Source organism: Cupressus sempervirens, chromosome 3 (assembly GCF_028749045.1).
Source record: "Cupressus sempervirens isolate cs-2001-9-10 chromosome 3, ASM2874904v1, whole genome shotgun sequence".
Taxonomy (NCBI): Eukaryota; Viridiplantae; Streptophyta; class Pinopsida; order Cupressales; family Cupressaceae; genus Cupressus; species Cupressus sempervirens.
In genome coordinates this window covers 188,052,218-188,064,615 of record NC_143120.1, presented here as the reverse complement: position 1 = coordinate 188,064,615, position 12,398 = coordinate 188,052,218, and positions in this window count along the sequence as shown.

Genomic DNA, 12,398 nt, shown 5'->3' with positions numbered 1-12,398 from the left:
AAGAGGCTCTCGAAGAATTGGGAGGTTAGAGATAAGTTTAAATCAATTGTAGGTCTCTCTTTTGTTTACTTACTCTAGTTCACTTTAATACTAGATTTATAGTCTCTCCAAAGACACTCTATTAATTTTTTGGCTTCCCTTTGTTGGGAATATGAAGAGTATGAACTATACTAGTAGCTATAGCAATTATGACATGGTGATAATACTTTTAGCTTTAATATGTTAGATAAGAGTAGCAGAAAGAAGTTAATTCTCTTTATGATTGATAGCAACTCATGTAAGTTAGCTTTTACTACTTTTAGTATTACGTAGTTTTTTATTATTTTGTTTCTAGATGGCTAGTACATTTCAAGTTGTAACAACTTGTTGTTGTGCTCTACCAATGTGAGTTCATGTGTGGGTACATGGTCCTTCCTCTTCCAACTTAACTAAAATAACTATAGTAAAACACTTGAATGGATAAATATAAGGAACACAACATCAGAAAAAGTTGCATCCAATTTATCTTAGTCTAATAATTAAATACTTCTAACAATTATAATAAATTATTTTTAATTTAACTCACTAATACATTAGAGGTCAATTTGCGACGGTTGGAAAAGGTAATGTGTTTTTGGCTTTTTTTTTTCAATTTTAGCCCGATGCCATCACAATTGCGACGTCAGGCATCGCAATTGTGACGGCCGCGGGATATAAGAGAAAAAAAAAACCGAAAACCCTCATTTGAAAGAAATTGCATGAGAGATCACAGGGTTCTTTTGGAAAGGAAAGGCGGGAGATCACTTCAGCAGAAAGGAAAAGAGGGGCATTGAGCGAGGCGAACTCGACGCATTGAAAGGGCCAGGCACAGACCCACATCGGCAAGGTGCAAAACAAACAAACTGACATTCACCTTATGAAAATTTTTAATTTTTTTTCCTTTCCCAAGTTTGATCTTGTAGATTGACTAATTTAAGTTCATTTTACTTTTTTTTGTTCTTCCTTTGGAGGGAAAATGGGAAATGCTAGTTTAAATGTCAAAATTCCAGTAAGGAAATTTGTCATCACACATATTCCTTTGTTTTTCTTTACCTCAGTCTAAGTCTCGGTTCCTCCTTTCTTGTAGGCTCTCTCAATCTCCCACTCTTCTATCAAATTTTTCTACTACCTTCTACTATCTAATTACCACTATCGGGTTTCATACCCGCTCTCCATTCTTCCATTCTCGAGCTCCCTCTATCGGGTTTCTCCCCTCATTACACATCAGCTTCTGCATATTAAATCTCCCAAAAATACTCTTACCGGCCTCCAAAACTGGTAGAGTATCAACCAATTTTAAGAACAACCTCTCACTCCATTGTTATTGGGCTCAGCCTCACATGCACCACTATGTCTCCCTTCCAAGTCGGGCTTTCACTTTTTTGCTATCCTGACATTTCTCAACCATTTTTCACAATGATAGGATAAAAATTGATTGTAAATCAAAGTAGATACAATTCAGACATGTCCTTTAAAATTACATAATCATGAACATTGGCAATTAGTGATTAATCAAAAAATCACATTTTTTGGCTTCATCAACACATTCCTCACAGCATCATATGAAGTTCCTTACACAATTGGAAAATGTGGGCTTAGCAAAAACTTTGGTAAATTAAAAATTGCTTAAGTTTATTTAAAAACAACTTTCTGTTATACATAACAATTTTTCTGCTATCCAATATTTTACTTGATGTTGTTTCTAGAAGAGATTGTATATGTTTTTTGAATCACAATGTTTCAGATCTCACTCTATGATCTATCATCTAGATGTTAGAGAGCATAAGGTTGTTGTGCTTGCTGGCACATTTTGGCATGAGGGAGCAAGTACCAAAGTGTTGGGCCTATCATTCTTGCAGAGGGTGCTCCTGAGCTTCCCATTTCTACAAATGGTGTAACACTTGTTTAATTGCATGTTTAGTTTGGCATGCAGATGAGCATGTGTAATATTTTTCTTGTAGATCTATTTATTTTTCTTGCAAGGAGACATAGCATAATAAAAGGAAATATGATTAAAAGTATTTGTTCAGAGCTCATTTTCAAATTGTTTGAAAGATCACTAAAGTCATTCTTTAAATGTATGGATTTGTGGTTTTTTCTGTCAATGCAAATCATGTTGTTGTTAGTAGGCTTAATTCCTTTTGATTACTATCTATGGCATTTTTTCATCTTCTTCATAGGGGCAGGAAAAGCCATACAAAAAGTTTCAAGCAGTCAGCATAGCTTCTGTTATTGCTCAGCTAGTTAACAATATACCGAACAAATGCATCATTTATCCATCTGTATATTTTTACTATTTTTCTTAAGTTGACAATGCTTCCTTTTGAATCTATTTATGTTAAAGCGGGATGTATCAGCATTGACTGTAGTAGAAAAATAAGTTACACAGATGGAAACTTGCATTGTTGCACTTACAGCTGACATTTGACACTTGGAGTTGATATGCACGTTTACATGAAATGTTGAAGTAAGATGCATATCAAATATATTGTCTTGAGTATTTCATGCCAAATTATGGGCTCTCTTTTTAAATGAGCATACACAGTTTAAATGGTATACTCTTACAAACTATTAGCTCTTTTTTTGCTCACTTACCTAATTTCCCTACAGCTATGAGCAGAAATTAACAATAAATATTTGACATATTGTTAGTGTTGATCTTCTTAAGTTGGGCACTGATTTCAATCCATGCTGATTGATTTGTATAGATTCTTATAACCAGTTCCATATATTTAATTACATTAAGACACTATCTTTTAATGCTTTATTTCAGTGTGCTACATATTCTATTTCATATTTGTGATATATGATGAAAGTATTATAACATATGGAGGAACAGTCCATGAGTGGCGTGGCCAATTGAAATGGTTTTAGTTTCAATTTTAGACCATTTGATACAAATAATCAGTTTACCAATCCACCCCTAGGTTCATTCCATTTGCAGTAAAATCTTCATTACATAGAAAATGTTCACAAAATCTATGTCAATGCTCACACATCTTCTTGGACTTACGCAAATCTATGTCAATCCTCACACATTTTCTTGGACTTACGCAGGAACTATGTTGCCCTGCAGCTCTTGTTAAATATGTTATCAACTTGACTTTTCTATTAAAGGCTCTCATGTTGAATTGAAAGCCAAGTAAAGAAAAAGATATTATACACTATTTTGTTGGTACCCTATGCAGCACAACAAACTTGTTCTTACTATAAGAAAATTTTCTTTTCTTTTGTTTCATTGCAAATCTTCTACTTGCACGGAGGTCTCTCCCCATCATTGGACACACTTGATAACATTCAAGCTTTGGATCGCATACAGGAAGTGTGTCTATACACATAAGTATAAAATTCTTCTTTTCCCGCAACACATATAACAACAATTTTAAGTGCTTGCAAGGTATATACTTATGAATAAATATTACATCCTGATTTAAATGTATGAAAACAATTTTCATTCCTTTTAAGCTTCATTCATCTCGAGGTGCAATTCACAAACTCAAGAATAGTGGCTTTTTTTCTTCAGGATACCTTTAGGGGAAGAGTATGTGAATGCCCCCTCATGTTTGGAGTCCAGTTTAGAGGAGATGGCTATTTACACTGCTAAGGTTTGTTGAATCTAATTCTGAATAACATTGCTTGCTATTGTTAAATCTAATCTAATGTATATTTTAACTAGACTTGTAGCTTATATGTTTTGAAATTTTTGTTAGGCCTTGTAGTTTGTATAATTTGATTGCTAGAGAGCTTCTACAGCTAAGCAAGAAGGTCGTTGCACGAGTTATAGCCACGCGCTTGGGTATGAAAATTGGTTTTTTTAATTCTAATGTATATTTTAACTAGACTTTTAGCTTATATGTTTTGAAATTGCTTTTAGTGGCTTAATGTTGTAAGGTCTCTTGAAATAAGACCTTCAGGTGGTTGGTCAAAGTTTTACAAATAATCTTAGGAATAAAGTCAAAGAAAGTATTTTTAAAATATTAAACTATTTAGCTAGGTCTAAGAAGATTTGTGTACTTTCGACAATTTTGCTTAATTTTTGAAAGTTGTAGACCGAAGTTTTCACAGCCCGATTTTTGATTCCTGCAAAGAACGATCATGTCAAATAATATAAGTGAAGAACAAAACAGGGAGAAAATCACTAGATTGTGGTCTAACTTGAAAAGAAAAGGTGATGGAAAATGTTATTGTCCTTGCAATATTTGTAAGGGCTTAAACCGTAGAAGACTGCTAATCAAAATAGTTAAGAGACATTGTAGGGAGAATGGTCACATTGAAGGGGGGCATGACTATCATCCACTGGTAAGTTGTTCATTATATCATTTTAACAATTTATATACATATGAAATCACTTGATGATGAGTTGATGATCATGGTTTATTTATGTTAATCAATTTTATATAGGTTGATCTTTCCAGGGAAGTACATGATATGAACCACAACAATCTGAAGAATATGGTTTTTGAAGTGGAGGAACATGGAGGTGCAAATATCCAAGGTGAAGATAATGATCCCATGGAAGATGACGATCATGCGCTAGAAAACACAATTGAAGAGGATGGTATAAATACATTGATCCATGACACATCTAGTCCAAGCGTATCTAATCATGATGATGATGATAGCCTCGATGTACCTCTACTTCAGAAGGCATACGAGCCCCTATACAAAGACTCCCAAACAACTCTTCTCTCTGTTGTATTGTTGTTGTTGAACTTGAAGGTTATGAATGGTTTATCCAACATAACAATGTCACGTATGTTAAGGTATGTCATATATGTCTTTATAGTTAACAAAGGGTGAATAATGTACCACTAATATTGTTTATATTAACAACTTATATTTTTTGTTATAGATTGATAGGCGAGTTTCTGTTACCATCATCAAATATTCTACCTTGCTCATATCGAGAATTAATTGTTGTTATGAAAGATATTGGAATGGAGTATGAAGCAATACATGCTTGTCCCAATGATCATATTATATATTATAAAGAACATGAATTTGCAACACAATTCCCTGTATGTCATATGAGTAGATATCGAACAAATTGACTAACAAAAAAGGTGCCTCAAAAGGTTCTTCATTACATCCCCATTATTCCATGGATGCAACAATTATTCAGGTGTAGTAGCTTGGCTCAATTTATGGATTATCATGCACGCAATAGAAGTTGAGATGACATTATTCGAATCCCTATGGATGGTTCGGCATTTATGCACATAGAGGAAAAGTGGCAACACTTCAAAGAAGAACCTCGTAATCTCAGGCTTTCATTGGCAGCGGACGGTGTCAATCCATTTGGAGAGATGAGATCTGTTTACTCGGTGTGGCATGTTTTTGTTATCAACAATAACATTCCTCTGTGGATGTCAATAAAGAGGGAGCACATTATGTTGGCAATGATTGTTCCAGGTATCTTATCATTTGATAGTTATTAATTTACACGTACTTACAAATCTTGCAGTAAAACGATCACAATAACTATGTAATGTTACTGTTCATTCAAGTAGGTAAATATCAAGTAAAAGATATGAATGTATATATTGAGCCTCTTATTGATGATTTGGTGGAGTTATGGAACGGTGTCACTATGTATGACATGTCTAGACCAATACGACAAAGACAATTTCAATTCCATGCAATACTTGCATGGACAATACATGATGCCAGGGCTAACACATTTTTGTGGTATGTTATAGTGAATTCAAGTTGCGCACAATAATTCTAATTATAAAAATCAACATATTTAATAATCCAATTACATCATTATCTTGTAGGTCTTCAAACGAAGGGAAAATTTGCATGTCCAATTTGTGGTCCAAAGATGAAATCTCATCATTCAAAAAGTTTAGGAAAGCAGGTGTTTGAGGAGTGTAGAGACTTCCTCCACAGGAATCATAAGTATCGAAGTACGGAAAAACATCTTTTCAATGGGAAAGAAGAGACTACATCAAAGCCATGAAGAATGACACCTCGCCTATGGAAGTTGGAATATAATAGAATTAATCCTCGAGGTAATGTCGTTCCACCTAATGGTTTATGTTTGTAATTTATATATTTCTATTGTGATTTTTGTTGACTAATTGTGTAATTGATGATCGTGAAGGTCGTCAAGGCAATACTGACAACCTTCCAAAGGGACTAAAAAGCTATCCCAGACAATTTAGTAGGTTGCACTACTATGAGCACTTACAAATTGTGCATTTGTTTGATACTATGCATATTGGAAAGAATACAATAGAGACATTGTGGAAAATATTGGATGGAAGGCGTGACAAAGAAAAAATTGTCAAAATTTGTAATGACATACATGAATCCAATCATGCATTGAAAAATTTCATTCACTCAAATAGCAAAAGAGATCAGATTAATATAAGTGCCCTTCCATGGTTATTAACGGAGCAGAAAAGTGATGCCATAAAAGAAGTCATACGAAAAATTTGATTTCCCACAGGATTTGCTGCGAACATAAACAATCTCATATAAATAAAAAGTGAATTTGGGCCAGGGCTCAAAACGCATGATTGGCATACTTTTGTCAAGGTAAGTTATGTTCTTATGTATTTACAATATATTCATAAACTACGTGAATTGTTCTTTATGTTATGTTAGAAAATAATGAAATGATTGGTTTATAATTACTGCAGTACGTGCTTCCTCTATCTCTCCCAGAGCACTTCAACAATAAAATCAAACAAGTGATATACGATCTTGGAAAATATATGAGGTAAGCAGTAATATCTGTTCAATTTGTTGTATATATTTATTATATTTGTGATTTGTTTTTCTTTCTATGTAATCTATTGTATATTATTTTGTAAAGTCTCATATCTATATATTTTTTGTGACTTGAATCTCTTAATGTAGGTGGTTGTCATCTAAAGAAATCCATAAAGAAGATATAAACTATTGGAAGAGAAGAATTCCTCATTTACTGTGTGAAATGCAAAAGTGTCTACCTCCAACTTTTTTCAATGCACAAGAACACTACCTCATACACCTAGTTGAGGAGATTGAATTGTGTGGAACTGTACTAACTAGGTCAATGTGGATGGTTGAGAGGCATTTGAAATCTTTGAAGGCTTTGGTTCAACAAAGAGCACATCCTAAGGGTTCTATGGTAGAGGGATATATGGTATACCAGACTATGGTGTACATTACTGAATATCTTCCTAAGTTTGCATCAAATATCCATGTAGATCGCATTTGGGATCTCGAGCCTTTTAAAAAATTAGAAGGGGAGTACTTGATGGGGAAAGGTACATTGAGGAAAGTGAGAGGTAATAAATTATAAGATGTTATTGTAATAAATTATTTCTTAATCTTCAAAATAAATCAGTTGTAAGTTGTCTATTTTTTTTTTGTACAGGTGCTCAAGAGTGGGATGCACTACATTTGTATATTGCAAACAATCTTGATTGGATGACGGTATGGATTGAACGATGTCAAAATTTTGGTCGCACATTAACATGGGAAGGTGTATCTTCATTGGTTAAAGAAGCTCATCGTAATGGAGATTCCAATGTTACGCAAAGGGAAATAGATTTAGCACGTGGTTCAAGAGATTTCCAAGTACGTACAAATTTATTAATCACCCGTATGTTTATCAACTCACGATACAATAATTTTGATATGTTTCACATATTATTGCAGGTTAAACACCACAAGGCTATGTTCTGTAATGGTCAAAAATTTTGCATCAAAGTGTTGGATGACACGAAGAAAAATTGTGATTCAAGAATAACTGCAGTCTTTCAAGTGACTAATATTTCATCTAGAAATGACTTACATCCTCAAGAGTCTGAAAATCGATACTATGGCATTTTGGATGAGATAATTGAGTGTGACTTTAGTTCCTTCAAATTAGTACTCTTCGTTGTCAAATGGTACAGGCTACGACTTAATCCAAATGATCCTGATAGAACTGTTATTGAACATGATAATGGATTTACAATGGTTAATACAAGGTCGTTTGAGCCAGTTGGGGATGAGCCTTATGTTCTTCCAAGCCAATGTGAGCAGGTATTTTACTCAGAGGTTCCACATAAACTAGGTTGGTCATTTTTTGTTAGACATGAACCAAGAGGAAGGCCAATAAAGTATAATGCGATGGAAGAAGAAGATACCGAAGAAGTAGAAGATGATGTAGATGGTGATCATGATCGACAGTTATTGGATGATGTTCCTGACACAAATTTTCATGAAGAAGAAGAAGAAGATGATGACAATGATGTTGCTACTGATGATGATGATGAAGATGATGTTGATGATGACGACGACGACGATGATGATGATGAGGACGATGATGATGATGATGACGATGAGGATGATGATGATGGAATTTAGAGGTATGCCATCAATCCTTAATCTATTTAATATTCATTTCTTGATAGAAATATATTTGTCTTATATATATGATTACATAGTTTATTCATTATCTATTTAAAAGCTACAAGTTTCAACTACAAATAGAATACTACTAATCTAAATTAACTATTAATCTAAATTAATTAAATAAAACTATTTAAAACACATATTGATGCGTGAATGTATTGAGCCTTATTTTCTTTCAGGTCAAAAGCATTTGTAAGTGTTTAGTTTAGAAGAGGGAATTCATTAAATATCTATAAAAGGGAGTTGTACCTAGAATAAAATTCATAGGGAAAACATAATATAAGTGCTTACCCAATTTTTTGGTTAATAATTCAAGTATCTCTAACATTTCATTTTAGAATAGGAATAACATTGTATCAGTATGTTGATTTATAGACTAAAACTAGAAAACTTATTTCAGTACATGTATTTGGATCTATGGGATTTACACGGTAAGTAAAAAGAAACCAGTGCAAGGGAAATCATGTATTCATCTGTGCGATAAAATCAATACGTGCAGGGGAAGATCTTCTTATTGATTACAATTTGAACCGCATAGATACAAACGAGGCTACTATCATGGGGGTGGTACATACTATTAAACCAACTTCTAATCAATGACTCCAACATACCATTTAGTCAATAAATTTTTGGCTAACATTTTTATACTTCATCTTTGACACAAGGGCACAATATGGAGCAACCGCCCGGAGGGGATGCTGACGATGCTCCCGGCTCATCTACACATGAGCAGGTAAAACTCATTTGTAATTGTGCAAACTAGATAGAAGCAAAATGTTATTTTTTTAATGTTTTTTTCTTTATTGTTTTGGAGTAATTTTGATAATACTAATACTATTGTTGTCATAGAGGGCTAGTGGTCAGAGGGAGCGAAAGGAACCTGCAGTCCCTCAGTAGACCCCCCCTGAGGAGGACCCTTTCTATATCGATTTAGTAGAGACTGATGACCCGATCGGTTCGATTAAAATTAATTTAAAGAAAATTAGCAAAGAAATTCTACGTTTGGCAACCATAAAGCCTATGACTCAACAAATAAAAGATAGGGCATCTGAATTGTTGCACACCTCTGAGTCCTTAAAAGTAAGTATTAATGAAATTTTTAATTATAACAAGAGTTCAATAATGTTTTTTATGTTATGCTCTTTTATGGCATTAATTAAAATATGGATGTGTTGTCTTTACAGAGTTTTTTGCTTGATTTAGAGCCCCGTTCCCATGATGAGGGTGTTGCAGGTGGTTCAGGTAGATCGCATGTTCCATTCCCCACTTCTATTTTCCACTGAATATATATAAGAATGATCATAATCATTGACAATACATGCTCAAACAATCCTTTTTTTTAATGCTCTAACAATCTTGTCCATGCTAGTCCACGCGTTCTATATTTATGCATGCTCTAACAATTTTATTCTTCAGCTTCACATCAATTGAATCCTACGATGATGCCACCTCCATCCAGGACAACCACAAATCTCTTTCCAACTACTGAGTCAGCAACACGCAGCTTACATGCATGGACTGTTGCACCATCTACTGGTACACAAATCCCTCTTTTTCTCTCTTATGATAGCAATAAACAGTTTCTTTTTTACAACTTTATAACATGAATTATCATTTGTTCTTTTATACTTCGATCGTGAAAAAGACTTATGAAACTTATGAAACTTTTTGCAATAGGACCTGCAACAACATTTCTTGGATGTTCCTATGTTCCTAGTACGGGAACGGTGAAGGATGTCACATTGATCGTCAATGATGATGAAGGCATTCCATTAAAAGTAGCCAAAGTTCTAGGTACTTTAAAGTTATTATTATTCTATAGTGATATAATAGTAATTTAGTTTTTGATCACTCTTCATCGACTAATGATCCCATGATTGTTTTGTAGGGAATGATCTTTTTTGGAGAAAACTTGGTGATGAGTGTTTGCGAATATTTGGGCCCACCATGCGTACCTGGTGGAACATCATATCCTAACTAAAACCCCAAACCACTATTTTGATTTCATATCATTGCTATAATAGTTTTCCTTTTCATCCATTTCTTGAACTATATTAAAGGTAGCTTCACTTCATTTATGAGTCTAACATGTTTTTTTTTACTTAAAAGGTGGAATCACCAACACAAACTGTTGAAGGATGATCTTATAGAGAGCATGACCCAACTCTTTGGACCTCGTGCATTCGAGAGAAACAAGCTCCTTGAAAAAGCTGGTTTATGTTTGAAGTATATTAGGGACCAGTACAGAAAAAATTTACGGGATAACCCCAAGTACGAGCGTCTGCCCTATGTTCCTGAGGCTGAGCGGCAGGCTCTAATTTTGGATGGAAAGTATAAAGCTGACAAGAAAAATAATATTACACCAGTGGAGAGTACAGCAAGGTATGTGATACTGTTGAGAATCTAATTATGTACTAATTAACCTCCATATTTATACTATCTAACATATTTCAAACTTTCCATAGATTGCCTGACACATCAAAGGCAACAAAGGCAAGACTAGAAAAGCATGGGACACACAAGCTCGGCTCTGGTGGTTTTTTGAAACTTCAAGCAAGAGTTGTGATACATTGTGTGTTAATTCTCCATATAGGTTGTGATACACTCATAAACTCCAACACTTCATAAGAGATCACCACTCTAATTTCTTATGAGTTCAAATACCATTTCCTTAAAAAAGCCAAATAAAATTGTCCATTCAATCTTCATCCAAGCCTTCAATATGTAGGCCAAAGAACCTACATTGATTTTCCAAAGCCATAAGCCAATACTTGGTTGAGATAGCTCAATTTACTTATGTGATCCAATTCTTCATAAGGGATATATGTTTGATAAGTATGGTGTTTCATCGCATATGCCTGGTATTATGCTAGGAACATCGGTGCATGATGATGCAGTGGACTGAATTTTATGTTACAAAATTTGTTGTAGCTTAAGAGGGGAGACAACCAAATTTTAAGTTGAAGCTTCTGCAATTGTCAATTTTGAGATGACAAAATCTATTATAGAAAATTTAATGTTATTATGGTGAATAAAGCAAAGAGGATGTTAGTTTTCAAGAGTGGTTTTGAAAGATTTGATTAGAATATGATTGAAAGAATACAAATGGAAGTGCATGTATTTCCATTATTCATTTGTTTGAGGATCTGATAAATTGTCCTAAATCGCTAGATAAGAGAAACATCCCCAAGATACTCATGGAAAACTATCCTCGTCCTTCAAAGTATGTTATCACAATGCTGAACCGGCATATTCTTACAAAAGAGGTTCAAACTTCCATTATATTCATAGGAAGTTGAGGGGTAGTGCTACTATCGTGAAATCATTCTAGAATGTCATTGGATGACTTAAGAAAATTTCCAGAGCTATTCTTTCGAATGCATTAATTTAGTGATTGCATGATGAGATAATTCCTGTGTCATTAACTTCATCAACCCTAGAAGAGGAATGTCGGAAATGTTATTAATGATTGTCAAAGAATGAAAAAAAAATATTGTTCCCATGTTGTAGTGTTTTGTTGAGTGGCTGTCAATTGGAGCATTATGACATATAGGCGATCAAACAGGTCCTCAAGTTTATAAGCGGCACACTTATACCCTTGCAGGCCATTCAAAACATTTGGTGATTCCTTCCAGCTTGAACATCCACTTCCTCACAGTTTGACATGTTACTTGGATGGTCTGGCCTTTTAATCATGCTTCAAATTATTACAAAAATTGTGTTATGGAAAGCCCTAGGCTCATAGCATTGTCTCTATCCATACCTTAATCAATCTGCAAGCTCAATTTAGGATGCAATTTTCTAAAGTCTGCCCAACTAAACTTCCCAAGAAGACCACCCCACCAAAAGGGATGAGACTCTTCTAAAAAATGTGTGTACTATATGCTTAAGGCAGAATAAGGTTTTACGAATGGAAGCCCTCTCGACACATACAGCAATTTCTGCTCCTCCCCACCAATCACAGCAGTGAATGGATCCATTCTTGT